This window comes from Muntiacus reevesi, chromosome X (assembly GCF_963930625.1).
Source record: "Muntiacus reevesi chromosome X, mMunRee1.1, whole genome shotgun sequence".
Lineage (NCBI taxonomy): Eukaryota > Metazoa > Chordata > Mammalia > Artiodactyla > Cervidae > Muntiacus > Muntiacus reevesi.
The window spans coordinates 96834314-96850969 of record NC_089271.1 but is presented as its reverse complement, the minus strand read 5'-3'; positions in this window follow the sequence as shown (position 1 = coordinate 96850969).

The window sequence follows — 16656 nt, the reverse complement described above, 5'->3', positions numbered from 1 at the left end:
GGCCAGAATGTCTGGCTTGGCTCCCTGGCAGGCACTCCTGGAAACCCCCACCTGGAGGTACCCGTGACGCACGAGGTACCCTCCGACCTTTCTGCAAGCAGAGTGATTTGCTGGTGCTTTGGGATGACTGAGCGGTGGCTACCAGTCAGGACCATGGTCCACCACTGGGACCGAGACCTCTGACAGCACTGGCTGACCTCAGCCCACAAACACTGACACCCGTCATTTCCGGTGCATATGGCTTCCCTTACTCACGTAGGCACACAGGTATGCAGGCACACAGTTATGTTGACACGCACGTAGCACGTATGAACAAAGGCGCATTCCTTCGCTGGCCCTGTCTGCTAGGAGACAAACTAAGATCCGTCTCGCTCTGAGGCGCCTAGAAGGTCAGGCCTGGAGGAGCCTCGAGAAAGGCTTCCTGGAGCAAGATTGGGAGCAGGACACGGAAGTGAGGGAGGAGGCTCGAGGAGCAGGGCTAGGAGTCTGGGGTTGAAGTGTGGGAAAGACCTGGGTGAGGAGAAGCTTCTAGAGAAGGAGGTGGGGCAGGGCAGGGCTGGGACTGGAAGGGGCCTGGGGTGTGGCAAGGCGGGGCTGGGATGGGGCTGGGGCCAAGGTGGAGCCACCTGAAGTGGGGAGGGGCTGACAGGGATGGAGCTGTGGGCCCGGGGAACCCATGGAGAGTAGGACTGTTCAGCTTCATGATGGAGGCCAGACTATCCATTTCAGCCCTTGCCATAGGCGTCCAGTCCATGAGACTCGGTGAGAGTCAAAGTGACCATGACTCAGTGTCCTCAGTGACTGCATCTGAGCTTCAGAGTGGACCCCAGGGGCCAGGGAAGCAGGGAGAGGGGCGGCTTCTGGACAGAGTTCCCCATCTCCAGACTGAAAGCCCAGGCTGGCTCCCTTCCAAGCCACCCTGGTACTGCTGGCTCAGTGCTGAGCAACAGTCTTATCTGTTTATTTGCAGGTGTGAAGGAAAATCCTCACTGTGTTTCCTGCTGCCCCTGGGACCTGAGATGTCTCAGAGACAGGCAGCTTCACCTTCAAAACTGTTTCCTGTCCTCGTCCTCTCATCTGGAGGCTCAGCCCACCCAGGGGAGCCACGTGACTCGGCTCCTGACCGCCGCCCTGCCTGCTGTGTCCCTGTTTCCCAAGTGTCTGATCACAGTAAATGCTCCTCTTCCTGTCCCCATTGCTACTAGCTGAGCTCAGGCCTTGTGGCCTGGGGCCAGTGCTGTCAGCCTAGGCCCCTCCAACAGCTTGGACCCCTCCTCTCTCTCCTCCTCCAGCTGCTGTTGCACACACCATCGATTCTGTGTCACACCACATGCACATCTGTCTTCAACCCCAGATGAAAAGCACAGTGGAGCCAAATCTTGTTTAAGCCCCAACCTGTCCGTGGTGCCCTGGGGGGCTTCTGGTGGTCCCAGGTCTCCTTCCTCATTACCCAACACCCTGGGTGGCTGTGCTGGCCCTGCAGTCTTTGCAGAGCTCATCCGGGACCCCAAACTTTGCATGCAGTTCTCTCTCTGGACCACTGGCTCCTCTTATCCTGACAACCTACTGTCCTCCATCCAGGCATGACTGTAACATCCCTTTTCTGTCTGCCCGAGTGTCAGGCGCTCTCATCTAGGAGTTCTGGGGCACCCTGCATCTTTCTGCTGCTACCTTTGCCCCCACTCTTCCTCCCAGGCTGTGCCTGCTGTGCATGAGTCCGGAACCTCGAGGGACACTGGGTCCCAGGAAGGCAGGGTGGGTGTCTCACTGGTTCCCATTAGCCAGGTACCCATGCAACTGCTTTCATGGAAATGCTGAGTTGGAGCAGTGCTTTCCCTTTGAGCAGGCAGACTGCTTTCTCCTTGCACAGAGTTGCTTCCTCCCAGCCACGACTTGTGGGGCAGAGGCTGCCTCCTGGATTTGAGGCCTCAGCACTGCAAGGACCCGAGCAATCACCACACCCAACTCCCTCATGCTAGTGCCCCCCTCCCTGCCCCAAGAGTGGTTACCAGCTATCACCAGACATTCCAGAACCTCCTGGTCGTGGTTTCAGTTCATGAGGTGGTGGGCCGCTGCTGTTCCTCCAAATCCTGGCTTTGAATTAGACCTTGCCCAGTGAACTGGAGACCTATGACGTGTGACTGCTGATAGGGGCAGCTGTGAGGACCTGCTTCATGGCATTTCTCCACACCTGTCCCTTATCTGCTGCTGGCCCCAGCTCTCTTCACATGCCCAGATATGTGGGCCGAGCCCCGTGGAGTGCTGCCTCCTATCTGGCCTGGGTCTCTGAGGCTTGGTGTGGGTTCCACTTTGCTCCTGCTCTGCATTTGCAGGCAGCACTGACCTGGGATGGACTTGACCCAGATTCTCAGTTTCCCTCCTTTGTTCCTTGGCTGATGTGGTTTCCTCTCTGAAATGCCTGTTGCCCATTTCTCCACTGAGCTGTGTGTCCTTTCTGTGCCGAGTTGTGGGCACCTCTTTCGGGATCTGGACATTCATCCCGTCCTGGTGTTTGTATCGCAGATTCATCCTCTTCTGTTTGCAGACTAGCAATGGACCCAGTATTCACCTGGTCTCTTGCAGCTGCAAGTGCCCTACAGGTCAGCACATGTCCGTCAGGCACTCCCACTGGGGGCTGCCACCCATCCCCAGGCTTGGCAGTTGGGGCGAGCAGTCCCTGAGGAGATGCTGCCCTGGAGTCCAGCACTCTGCCTGCGGGGAGCGGCTTGAAAGAGCTGACTCTGGGAGCTGCCTTGATTATCAAGGGTTCCTTCAAGGACATAGCTCTCTGTCCCGCCACCCCTCTGAATTTACTATCCAAAGATAAACACAACACTAGTAAGCCTTGAATGCACACAAGACGCAGACAGACAGCCTTTTTACGATTACCCCTAATCTAAATCAGGATGCCATTCCTGTGCTCTGACGCCTAGTGAGAGTTCTAATTATTGTTATCTTAAGATGATGTACATGGGGAAGAATTTTCTTTGTGATGTCTCCTTCTTGGTTTAAGTATAAATGAAGCTTAGAGAAATAAAGGAGCATCGTTGACTGCAGCGATCCTCTCGACCCCATCTGTCCTGTGTCTTTATTTTCTTAGCCTAAAGGAACGCGTCGTGTTGCTCGCTGAAATCTCCCGGCTGGTCCGGCATCTGCCCATGAGAGAAGGCTCCTTCATATCCGTGTCAGTCCCTCAGTCCCAGCCTAGCTTTAGCTCTGGGCCTTGGATTCCTGCACGCGGGACAAGCCCAGGGGTAGTTGTGGAGCTCTGAGAGGTCAACCAGACCTACTTCCCCTCTGTCCAAAGGGCAACTCCCATTGACTGTACCCCTCTCCATATGACCCAGATGGAGGGGCCAGCCTGAGAACAGGACACATTTCTGATTTTATCTCAGTTCTGCTGCATATCTTTGAGAGGACGCAGCACACACGGGAGCTGCGGACACGGATTGCCACTCTGCTGCCACTGCTCAGGGTACTGACTGCCCAGGAGATGGGGCACCACCCAGGGGAGCCGAGGGAGCTTCTGTGAGACTCTGGCACTGCCCTGCTCGCACTCACATCATGGGCCTTTATATCACATCTGACACGGGAGTGGGAGATGCTGGTTTCCATATGTCCATCACTCCCATGCTCTGGGGTCTATGTGCTCTTCACTGTCATCCATCTGGGCAGGTTCGCCACGACCTGGGTGCCAAACCTGCCAGCACTGGAGGGGGCTTCTGGACACCAGGCTGTGGCCTACTGAACAGATCCAGCAGGTTAGTTTGTGAGATTGAGGACCAGGGAGGGCGGAAATGAGTGTGCATTGCCATCCCATACCCATGGTGAGAGGACTTCAATGAGTGGACTCTCTTGTTCTGGGTGAGAGCCCCGTCTGGCTACCCTTTGAGTACTTGTGTGCCCACCGTGGTGACTTGGCCAAACCCAGAGAGGGTGTGAGAAGTCAGGAGCAGAGGATGCCCGTGAGGTGCCACCAGAGGTGTGGAGGTTCTCCAGTTCATGAGTGGGCCATGTATCACCCCCGCCTTTTCTGTGTGTTTCTCTTTTACTCGCTGGAATTCATTCAGGTTTTCCATTTGGCTTTACCATCTTTCCCTCACATCACATGTTCCCCAGGTTCTGAAGGACTCAACAGATGTCTCACTAAGCGCTGCACCTGGCTGTGGGGGACACTGCATTCCAGGCTCTCCCAGCTCAAGAATGACTGATGAATCCTCGGGACTGGCCCTGTGTTCCCTGAACCTTGACCCCCTGCCCAGAAACCCCAGCTCAGAGGGTCATCCCAAAGCAGCCGCAGAGTAAGATTTAACGAGTTCTCACGTCAGTGTCAATGTGACACTCTGTTTGGCAACCTCCACTCCTCTGGTGGTCCCACCTCCCTGCGTGGGTTCACATCTCAGAGCCCAAGGTCCCTTTGAAAGTGGCTGGGGTCATTCCTATGTCTGTTTGCTGTGGAGTGTTGGTGTCCTTCTCTTGGGGACCCGCCCCATCCCCGTTCCTCACTTCCAGACCTCAGAACTGGCTCGGGGGCCAAACCTGGGCAAGGGATCTTGACCCACTTACTGGAGTGGCTGCCCTTGGCCTCAGCGTCATTTTGGACTGTACCTAGGTTAGTTGCCCACCTATCAAGCCTCCCAGAGGCTGCACTGTATTGACCACTTGCCTTGCTCTGTGGGTCCAGCCTCCTGGGAGGCGGCCACCCTTATCATGGTCCCTTGCTCCTGGCTCAGTGTGACCTTGTGCCCTCTGCTACAGTCCCTGGGCAGCAGGGATGAGGGGAGGGGGTGTCATCCATCTCTTCCATCACCAGGCCTGACAAGACCAGTCTGTGTTGCACAGTGACTTCGCTCTGCCTGGCGGCCCAGCAGTAGGTGACCAGCTCTTCCCATGGTTCCTTGGGTCTCCTGCTGGTAGTGCTGTGGGTCCTGCCACAGGCTGTGGTGGCCAGCTCCTCTGCTGCCTGGGATGGAGATACCTGTGAGGGAGGACTCTGGCCCAGTTAGCTCCCTTGGAGTTGGGGGGGGGAGTCACCAGTTCTTTATGGGGTTGGCTGCTGCTGCAGGCTCAGAAGTTCTCAGACATCTGGGATGTCCTGGTCTTCTGGGGCCTGGTTCCCAGTCTCCCTGGCCTTCGTGTCAAGGATGCATGTTTTCCCGAGAAGACATCTGATGCCACCAGGTCAGGCCTGCCTTAGTGGAATGTTCAGTGTCTTTGAGGTTCAGCCATTTCTGTTGAATCCTGGGCCAATGTTTGTTCACTGCCTGAAGCTTTGTAATCTACCAGGGAGACCCTGCCCCACCGCTTGGTTCTGACTGTTCTTCATCATAAGCTGGTCATCCCCCTGTGGAAAGCAAAGCAAAGAAGTCTCTTCCATCTATTCCTCCCACAATCCACACGCCTGGATCGTCTCACTTGCATTGGAATTCCTCTTCCCTTACCAGTCTGGCAAAAGGTCTAGCAGCTGGGCTGTGGCCTTGAGCCCAGGGCTGAGTGCACACTGACTACCCCCAGGATGATTCTTCATAACCAGTGGGGCAGGGGATGTCAACCCTGTTCCAAGGCCTCATCTCACCACCTCTCCTGGGACTTCCCCAGGGCCAGCCTTCTTAGGATGGGTCCTTCATGAAGCTGTTCCCATGAGGAAGGGGGGTGTTGGTGCAGGAGGCTGGCTGGGGACTCACCACCAAGGGGACACGGAGCAGTCAGGGTCGGACAGGGTATCCCTTTACCTGTGATGTTGAACTGACATTTCCTGCCAGCCCGTCGTGAGGTGCAGAGCACAGACAGTCATTGGAGGTGTCCACAGTGGGCCCCGGTGGTCAAGCCTTCACAGTGCCTGAGGCCTCATGATCATTATTGAACAAGTGGGAGAACTAACACCAGGAATTGGTGCCTGAGTGGTGGCTATGTGTACACAGAGAACACCAAATGTCTTTGCTTGGGTGGCACCATGCTCTGCCCTACACACAGCCTGGTGGGAGGGGCTCTTGGTGTCTTTTACATCAGACAACTGCTGGGTTGGGGAGGAGAACTACTTTCAGTGTGCTGGCCACCTGGCCATGTGCTAGCCCCAGTGTAAGCACAGCCTGATGAGAGAGGGCAGTTCTGGGTGCCAGACCTCACAAGGCAAAGTGCATTCAAGTCCAAGGACACCTGTCATGCAAGAGGCTCCTCCACCATGCAGGGCATCAGGTATCCACTCACCCACGCATCACTCAGGGCTCAGGGTGGGGAGGCTGGAGCACATCTTCCAGGCAAACCAGTAAAGAGCAGACCCTGCAATGAGGCAGGTTGAGGATCATGCAGAGTGGGGAACCAGACACTGACTCATATCAAGGGACCATGGAGGGCTTTTTAGATGGGAGGCCATCTGGGCTGGGTCTTGTAGTGAAGAGGGTCTCCTTGGCTGGAAATGGTGGAAGGGCCCCCAGAAGGGAAAGTCTACCCAGTTCAGTATTCTGGCTTGGAGAATTCCATGAACTGTGTACTGCATAGTTCATGGGATCTCAAAAAGTTGGACATGACTGAGTGACTTTCATCACTTTCACATGGTTGATTAACAATGTTGTGTCCGTTTCAGGTTTACAGCAATGTGATTCATTTTATATATATATATATATATATATATAAAACACTTCCAGATTCTTTTCCATTGTAGGTTATTGCAGATATATAGTTCCCTGTTCTATATAATAGGACCTTATTCATGCATTTTATATATTGTTGTTCAGTTGCTCAGTTGTGTTCAAATTTGTGACCCCATGGAATGCAGCACTGTAGGCTTCCCTTGTCTTTCACTCTTAGAGTTTGCTCAAACTCATGTCCATTGAGTTCGTGATGCCATCCAAACATCTCATCCTCTAGCACCCTCTTCTCCTTCTGTTTTCAGTCTTTCCCAGCATCAGGTTCTTTTCCAGTTAGTTGGCTCTTCACATCAGGTGGCCAAAATATTGGAGCTTCAGCTTTAGCATCAGTCTTTCCAATGAATATTCAGGCTTGATTTCTTTAGAATTGACTGTCTTGGTCTCCTTGCTGTCCACAGGACTCTTAAGAGTCTTCTCCATCATGACACTAGTACTATTTTATACATAGTAGTGTGTATCTGTTAATCCCAAACTTCTAATTTATCATTTCCCCTGCTTTTCCCCTCTGGTAACCAAAAGTTTCTTCTCTGAGTCGGTTTCTGGTTTGCAGATAATTTCGTTTGTATCATCTTTTTAGATTTCATCAACAAGTGATATCATAGAATATTTATCTTTCTCTTTCTGACATACTCCACTTAGTACAACAATCCCTAGGTCCACCCATGTTTCCACAAGTGGTATTATTTCATTATTTTTCAAGGCTGAGCAGTATTCTGTGTGTGTGTGTGTGTGTGTGTGTGTGTGTGTGTGTGTACCACATCATCTTTATCCATTTATCTGTTGATGGGCATTTACATTGCTTCCATATCCTGGGTATTGTAAATAGTGCTGCAATGAACATTGAGATGCATGTATCTTTTCAAACAAGGGTTTCTGTCTTTTCCAGGTATAAAGGAGTGGGACTGCTGGATCATATGGCAGTTTTGTCTGTAGTTGTTTAAGAAACTGCCATAATGTTCTTCATATTGAGTGTACCAATCTACTTTTCCACCAACAGTGTACAAGGGTTCCCTTTTCTGTGTACCCTCTCCAGAATTTATTCTTTGTAGATTTTTTTGATGATGGCCATTCTTTCCAGTGTAAGATGATACTTCATTGGAGTTTTGATTTGCATTTGTCTCGTAATAAAGAGTGTTGAGCATCTTTTCATGTGCCTTTTGGACATTTGTGTCTTCTTTGGAGAAATGTCTATTCAAGTGTTCTGACCATTTTATGATTGGATTGTCTTTTTTTTTTTTTTTTTGCAGCATCAGTTTTAATTAAAAGTGGTTAGTAATAAGCACTTCCATGGCAGAAAGCTCCAGGCAGTCCTTGGAGAGTCTGACTATAAAAATAAGATGTTAAACCTAATATGTCAGTACATTGTAAAGTATTTCTTTTCCTTTTCCTCCTCTGACTATTTCTGCCTTCTTATTCTTTCTTTCTCAAGGCATGGAGATGTTAGATACTTAACAATGGATATTAAAATGGATTCTTAACTCTCATTACCACAAAGATATAGCAACTGAATTTGCATGTTCTGTTCCTTGAGCTTACAGCAGGAGCCCAGGCATTGGCACAGAAACCCATTAGTTGTATCCCACGGGTCTGTGAGGGTAGATGGCTCCTTTTTTGTGTGGATGTGTTTCCATGTAGCTCATAGGCTGGGCCAATGCATAGGGCACACAGAGGGGCTGCCTTTTTGTGCTCATGATGCAAATGACATGATCCAGAGCCTGGGCTTTGGGATCCAGGGACCTGGGTTAGGACATCAGCTCTTCTCTTGCTGTGTAGCCTTGGCACTTAGTATCTCTGGGTGTCTCTCTCCTCTGTTAAAAACCAGGTAACACAAAATGCCACTCATGTCACAGGGCTTTTCCAGGGCACAGCCTTGGACATGTTGTCTCCCACTGGGGCTCAGGGTCTGTCTTTGCTTCTACTTCTGCAGTTGAGAGGTTATTCCAGCAACACTGCCTCTGAAGATTTTTCTTGATTCCCAGGCTTTGCAAATTTCAGAATTCTCTAACAGTGTTCAGGGGACTATAATGTGATCTTGGTAAAATTTCCCTTATACTATTTGGAAGATCTCAGTTATGCATGTATAAAATGAGATGACCGGTTCAAAACAGTGATTTTCCAACCTTTGTGTCCATGGGATATCTGACGGAGGTGGGGTTGGGTGGGGTTCAGCCTCCCAAACAGATCAGAGGCAGGCTGCTCAGCTGAAACGAGGCCTGCTCCCCATCCCCCTTCTTCCTAATCTCTTCCTGGCTCACACCTCATATAGGCCTCCCAAAGGGTACCACAGAACAGAGTTTGAAAACCAGTGATCTAGATCTCAGATTTCAGTGTGCTTTCAGATCACTCAGTGGTCTTGTCAAATGTGACTTCTGATTCAGATGTTCTGAGGTGGACCTGAGAATCTGTGCTTCTGACCAGATCCCAGTTGATAACTAAGTGTCTGGTCCATAGATAGCATTTGAAAAGCAAGGGTCTGAACACAGACTGTCTTTGAACTTTCACATCCTTCGATTCAGAGTTCTTAATGTTATTCTGACTGTGTCATAAAATAAAAATCTGTGTTGAATGAATATTTCTATTAAGGGCAAAATCCTCAACTATACAGATGTGCAAATTGACCTAGGATATGAAGGAGAAAAAAAATATTTGTTTCTCAACTGTTAGTGTCTGAAACATGTGTAAAATATTCTCTGAACAACACATTTTGGGTTAAGAAGCTGTTGTACTTTGTTAAGAAGAGTTGCACTTTGATTTGGTTGTAGTCTGGATCATAGTGAAAGTGTTAGTCAATGAGTCATGTCAGACTCTTTGCGACCCCATGGACTGTAATCCGCCAGGCTTCTCTGTCCATGGAATTTGCCAGGCAAGTATACTGGAGTGGGTAGCCATTCCTTTCTCCATGGGATCTTCCTGACCCAGGGATCAAACCTGGGTCTTCTGCATTACAGGCAGATTCTTTATGATCTGAGCCACAAGGTAATGTAATGCACACTTTTCTAAGGGAATTTCTAATGGAAACAAGTGACCTGCTTTCAGAGCCTGGTTGAGGACTGTCTCCAAAATCTAGGTCTAAGTGAAGGTTCAGAATCCTGGGCAGCTGTTCGTGTGTCTGGCATTCATGTGCTTTCTTGATAATCTTAAGGACGTGGCATCGAGAAAGATACCTTCATGTAAGTGGCCTCTGTCCTTTCTGTCCATTGCTGAGTTGAGTGGCTGAGTGTTCACTGCTAATAGAGTGTTCTGTCTTCTGCACTCTGTTGGGACTCCTCCTGTGTGTATCCAGAAGACCGGATGCTTTGACAGTCTGTAGGGCTTTGCTTATCAGTCTTTGTTTGTTTCAGTTCAGTAACATCATGGCTAAGGTGGGGAACCCACTTTAGCAAGGAGACAAAAGCCCAGTTGCTAGAGTAGCCAGTGTGTTGAAATGTCATGTATCCTTTGTGGAATTTGGCAGGAGAATACTGTGTGTTCTGTGGCATTGCCCGAGCCCTTCATTAAGAAGGATGAGCACTTTCACATGGGGTGGAGGTGGCATGTGCACCATCTGAGGAAGCGAGGTGAGACTGAACGCCAGGAAGGCTGGATCCAAACAGAGATATTCCTTTGGTGGTCAGTTGGGGAAGAGAACAGGCTAGTGGATGTGTGTTCCCAAAACTTGTCAATGGGCTACTTTAGCACCAGGCACCTGGGAAGCACAGATGGAGTGTACCCAACCGCCCCCTCCTCCAGATGCAGACAGTCTGGTGGACTGGTCCATCAATAGTTCTGTCAATGACCAACGGTCACCTTCCTTCCTTCTTTGATCCCCTCTCTCTCTGGTGTTTGAGCAACTCCTTGGTGCCTGGCATGGGGTCTATAAACGTGGAGAAGTTGGGGAACTTGCTGAGAAGCCCCAGACAGGTGGACAGCACAAGGCACCTTAAGAAAGACTCAGCTCCTAGAATCTGGAATCTCTGAGGAGGGATGCCTAGGATGGTGGCCCTGGTGCCATGGAGCGTAGTGTGTTTCTTAGGTACTGATCCAAAGTGCATTGCCTTCCCATCATGTCCCCAGAGCATTCAGATCACCACAGGTACATGTGGAGGGCCTGTGCCTGAGCCTTCCTTGTATGCCTTCAACGAAGCATGAGGTTCTCTTTTCCCAGCCACCCCTGTCCCACTCAGTTCCTCCTGGCATAAAATCAGCAGTTAGGAGTAGAGGAGTCTTAAGAAGGTTCTGGAAGAATACCCTGTTCGTCCACTGTTTCCTGAGCTCTCTTAAACCCGGGGCTCTTGGTGACATGACACAAGCAGATTCTAATCCCTCTCCAGCCCCTGCCACTCAGGCCACCTTGGTAGTGTAACCACAAAAATCCTAAAACACAGCTTTCCCGGAAGCGACCCCTGACTCCCACATTGTTGTTTGAATACCTGCAGCTTTCTGACCTCATCTTGCCCATCTGTCAAATGAAGTCAATGAAAACAGTTCTGGGCCCAGGCTCAGCCATCACTCTCCATGCTTCTCGGGCCTCTGACCCCCAACATGGGCCTTCCTCCTTTCCTTATAGCAGCACTTCCCCCTGCCTCCTAGATGGTCATGGCCAGGCCTCCACTCCCACAGCTTGACTCCCAGGTGCCCAGCCCTCAACACTGCGGCTCAATGCAGATTCCTCCCTCCTCACTTCTTGTGTCCTCCTGAAACTTCCGAGACTGACTTTAGAATCGCTCCTTCCTCCCCACAACCTTCCAGAAACCTCTCTATAGTACTCTTTTTGTGAAAGGTTACCTTGAGTGATTTGTGTGTGTGTGTGTGTGTGTGTACACACACAACTTTCCAAAACCCTCTCTATAGTACTCTTTTTGTGTAAGGATACCTTGGTTGGTTTCTCTGTGTGTGTGTGTGTGTGTGTGCATGCATGTGCGTGCATACACTGTTACCCCAGCTACACCACAGACCCTCTGAGGATAAAGACTCTGCCCAGTTTAGCTTGGTACTGTCCCCAGAGCTGCCTCTGCCAGATTAGAGACTTATTAGGTGCTGACTGTTGGCTTCGAGTCACTTAGCAGTCATCAACTCTGCTGTACCACTCTGGACTCGGTTGGTGATGCGATGGGCCATGCCCAGGTGTCAGTGTGTGTGAGGTGGGTAAGCAAGGCAAGTATGTCAGCAATCTCATTGGATGCAGGACCACTCTTTGTAGAAACATCTGAAGTGCTAGAATGCCTGTCCCTGTGAGAAGAGGGAGGCGGGCTCTGAGTGGTACACTGCAGCATGTGTGGGGTGTGGATGGTAGCGAGACAGAAGTCCACCCCCAAAGGGCGAGTCCTGACTCCTACACTAGTGACTTGCTCCCTGTCCCCATAGAGGGTGGGGCCTGGAACATGAGACCTAGGAGGTCCTGTCAAGCCCAACACACATTGAATGCTATGACTGTACCATCTGGAAATTCAGTCTTGACAGATTCAGAGGGTTGTCTTTCTCAGCCGTCTTTTTGATTTCTGTGTTACTTGATTCTGTGCTGGCCCAGCATGTTTTGTCTCTGATGCTGGTTCAAGAAGCCCACCTCCCCTAAAGTGCTTCCTCTTCCTACACTCAGTGTCTACCCAATATCATGCCAGGTTTCTCGCCTCAGCCATGGAGGAAAGACAGCTCTGGACATTGGGTCCTTGTTTGGTGTCCCAGCTCAACCTGTTGTTTCATTCCGTAGGTCACATGCTAATCACTCACTCCCAAGTACTTTCTGTTTTTTAATTTTTGAGCCCTCAATAAATGTAGATATCTTTTTTAAAAAAAATTTTTGCTGATTTCTTTTGGCCCTGCTATGAGAAATGTGGAATCTCAGTTCCCTGGCCAGGGATCAAACCCAGGTCCCCTGCAACAGAAGCGAGGAGTCAACCACTGGACCACCAGAGAAGCCCCACACTCCCAGGTACTTTTGCATTCTGGTTATCTGGAATTCATCATGACTGCCTTATCTTTACTTTTGGATAGGTACCTTCCTGCCTTCTGCCTTGTTATCTGAGTCCCAAACCTTTTCTTATTGTTTCATTTCTCTTCTGTAAGTCTCTGAAACAGACAGAGATGAACAGTGAAGCTAATGAAATTTAAGATTAACCTTCAGAGTCATTGGCATTTCCAGAACAGGAAGGAGCCCTAGCATTATGGTACATGCAAGTAGTCTGGTTTGTAAAATCAACGAAAGGTGGTTTAGCCACAGTTGGTTCAAGGCATCTCTGTGTCCATTTTGCTGCCTTCGTCACTCTTGCTCTTATATTGGGTGGCTATACAGTGACCCTGGGCATATTTGGAATCTGGCTAAGGGGAGATTAAATCAGGTTAAAGTAGTTTGGACTTGGAGAAACATATTTTAGGGGCTCCCAACCAATTCTATACACATTCAAGTTATTCTTAGCAGTCCTGTATTGAAATAGCTTCCAGGAATACTCGAACTTACCATACCTGTGCACAGCATCAGGGCAAGAGGTGAGAGGCTGGAGGGAACATTGTGATGTGTTCACCCAGTGAAGAGGGTGACCCTTTGTCACCCAGCAGGTGGACAGAGGTTCAGTCAGATGATGATGTTTGGGGACAGGCAGTGCGTGAGGACATGGCACTCTTGTCTGTGGTTGGGGGAGTGGACACGGGGGAGCCTTTGCAGAAGGCCGTTTGCTGGCATGTGTCAGCACCTCAGGTGTGTGCCCTGTGCCCCGGGCCTGCTCCTGCATGGTTCTTCAGTCAGTGAGTGTGTGGTCATGTCAAGTGGCTGTATTGGCAGAATGAGTTTCCCCTTTCCTTCCATCAGGGCGAAGGGTAACTTGTGGGACCCCTGACACTAGGAGATGTAAACAGACACCATGTAAGGATGAAAACAGACACATGAAGATGTGCAGATGTGGAGGAGAGTGCCCAAGGTGTTGAGAGTGGGGAAGTCATCCCCCCCACTGCCCCCTTGCCCCTGTGGAGAGATGTCTGGACAGGGCTGACCCTCTGTCTCCAATTGCCCACAGTCGTTTCAGGGTCCAGACTGGGTGGCTCAGCCACATACCGTGTTGGTTCAGGAGGTCAGCAGCCGAGGTCAAAGTGTCAGCTGACGTTGGCTCATTTGTGGGCTGTGGGGAGAGTCTGTCCCATCTCTCCCCCATCACTTCCAGGACATTGCTGGCCATGGTGGGCATGTCTGGGATTGGAGAGCTCTGCCTTCCTCTTCACCCTGAGTTTCCCCATGTGCCTGTCTAACAGTGTCCTTTGTATGGGGACAGCTGTCCTATTAGAGGCCTGTCCATCCTAAAGAGCTCACTAGACCCCCATCAGCTCTATGAAGACCTTTCCTTTGTCTATAAGGTCATACCGAGGTACTTGGGATTGAGGCTCCAGCACCTGACACGATGTGACTCCTCACACCCTACAAAGACTCTGAGGGAGGAACACACTGGAATGTTCCAAAGATGGAAGGATGGCTTTCATGGCTACTGGGGGTGAATCCAAGGTAGGAGCCAGATCACGTGGGCCTCGTGGGCCTGTGAGAACTGTGGCTGTGCGGTGCTAGGGGAAGGAGAGGCCTGGGTGGCCCTGGGCTGGGTGCCTCTGGGACCTTGTTCCCGTCCTCAAACCACATGCAAACAGAGGCTCCCTGAGAGGTGCTTAAACCCTTCTGAGGTTCAGGCCTGCAGCTCTGTTCCACTGCCTCCACACCCCTCCAGTGAACAGGGACCCCCCTCCAGGTACAGGGAAAGAAGTGAGGATGGGAGTGTGTGGTCAGATCCGCTGCAGTCATGGACTGTCTCTCTATCCCTTGGCACCTCCTTAGGCATGGAATGAGGTGACAGTAACCTGTCAGGTTATTTGAGGTTTAAATTCTGTGTTCCCTGCATGGGTTCATCCCAGGCCCTAGTGATGACATGGAGCGCACCCATCCCAGTAGTTCCTGCTCTCCTTAGTTCTTTCTCTAAGCTCTGGGCAAGGACTGAAGCATCTGTTGACCATCAAGGCCATGATGTGGGAAGGGCTTTGAGGAAGGTGGCTCCCAAAGTTGTGGGGAAGACTCCTGGCAGGGCCGTCTGAGGTCCAGAGCAGCCACAGGACCGAGGCCAGATTGGTAAGCACGGATCTGCCCTCAGCAGCTCTGAACTAAGATGGGGAATCTACAGAGCATGGGCAGGGATGAGGCCAGGACCTGAGGGGTGGGGTGGGGTAGGGGGTGGGAAACCCAGGACTGTGCCTGTCTGTGCTGGTGGAGGACCAGTGCCCGGCCACTGGGCTGTGAAGCCAGGGGAGCCACCCTCTGTCCTCAGTGCTCCCAGGGTTTCGAGTCCCTCTGTCTTGGATCTCACCTCGTGCCTCTCTCCCCCTGTCCTCCCCTCCTTCCTGACCTCCCCACAGGCTGCATGTGACGGACAGGTCCTCTGAATCAAAACACCCTGTCAGCAGACCTTGTGGAGATGGACAGAAGGAGCCAGCCCTCTCTGACTGTCCCCATTTCTGTGTCAGCAGGCTTGGAGGATGCTCAGGCATGTTGGACTGAGGTCCGGCTCAGGGCTGTGAACTTGGCTGTGAACTCTGTGTCAGGCTCCTGACCTTTGTGGCTCTGTGTTTCTGCAGCCACGTGAGGCCCTGGGAGATGAAATTTGGCTGTCTGTCCATCTGACTGCCTTATGCGTGTTTCGTCTTAAACAGATGTGGTGGCAGCCCATGCTATGCAGACCCGGCATTGTACCCTGGCCGTCCACCTCAGGCACAGGGACTAGGAGGTCACGGCTTGGCGGGAGCTGCTGGAGCAGATCCTGGGGATGATACTCGCCCAGATCCAGGCCTTGCTGCAGGATGGGGACAAGTTCGGCCACAGAGTTATCATGGGCAAGTAATGCCCTGCCCCGCGCTGCTCACACGGCCCCTGGTGATGCCCTGGATCTCAGCTGGGTTGTGCTTTTTGTTTTCTGTTTTAACCTGTTGGTGAAGAGGGGTGGGGCTGAAGTTTGTTCAGAGGGGCAGTGAGGGTCCCTGAGCTGGAAGATGGCCATAGGAGGTGCCTGACCACCACTCTGGGCTTCAGTTCCCTTTTGTGTTCTGAGAGGTAGAGGCTGGTCCAGGTATGCACCTGCCACTTGTCTTTGTGTCTGTATGTGTGTGTGGGTGTGTCCACATGTATGTGTGTGTGCCCAGCAGAGACCATGAGAGGCAACACAGCACCCAGCCTGGGTTTTGCATCCCCACTGCCTGCAGCAGGCCCTGAGCAAGACCCCTGACTCCCCAGGGATGAGGTCCCATAGCAACACCTCTCTTGGTGAGTTGCTTAGGGACCTGATGCCAGCAGGCTCCCTGCTGGGGCCATCCTTCTCTGTTCCTGTGGCCTGCAGTGGGCAGACTGAGAGCTGCCCATGGCCTGGTGGGTTCCTATTGCACCAGGCCTCTCCCTTTCACTTCGCTCCCTCCCTCGCTTGGCTTTGCCCAGAATTCTGCCATAAGGGTGGCATCATCTGCATATCTGAGTTTATTAATATTTCTCCTGGCAATCTTGATTACAGCTCATGCTTCATCCAGCCCAGTACACATGATGTACTCTGCATATAAGTTAAATAAGCAGGATGACAATATACAGCCTTAATATAATCCTCTCCTAGTTTTGAATCAGTCTGTTGTTACATGTCGAGGTCTAGCTCTTGCTTATTGACCTGCACACAAGTTTCTAGGGAGGCAAGGAAGGTGGTCTGGTATTCCCGCCTCTTTAAGAATTTTCTGTAGTTTGTTGTGATCCACACAGTCAAAAGCTTTATGACATGGTCAATGAAGCAGAAGCAAATGCTTTTCTACAATTCTCTTGCTTATTCTATGATCCAACATATTGCGGCCATTTGATCTCTGGCTCTTCTACTTTTTTTGAATCCAGCTTGTACACCTGGAAGTTTTCGGTTCACATACTATTGAAGCTTAGCTTGAAGGATTTTGAGCATTTTAAGCATTGCCTTTCTAACATGTGAAATGAGCACAATTGCACACTAGTTTGAACTTTCCATGGCATTGCCCTTCTTTGGGA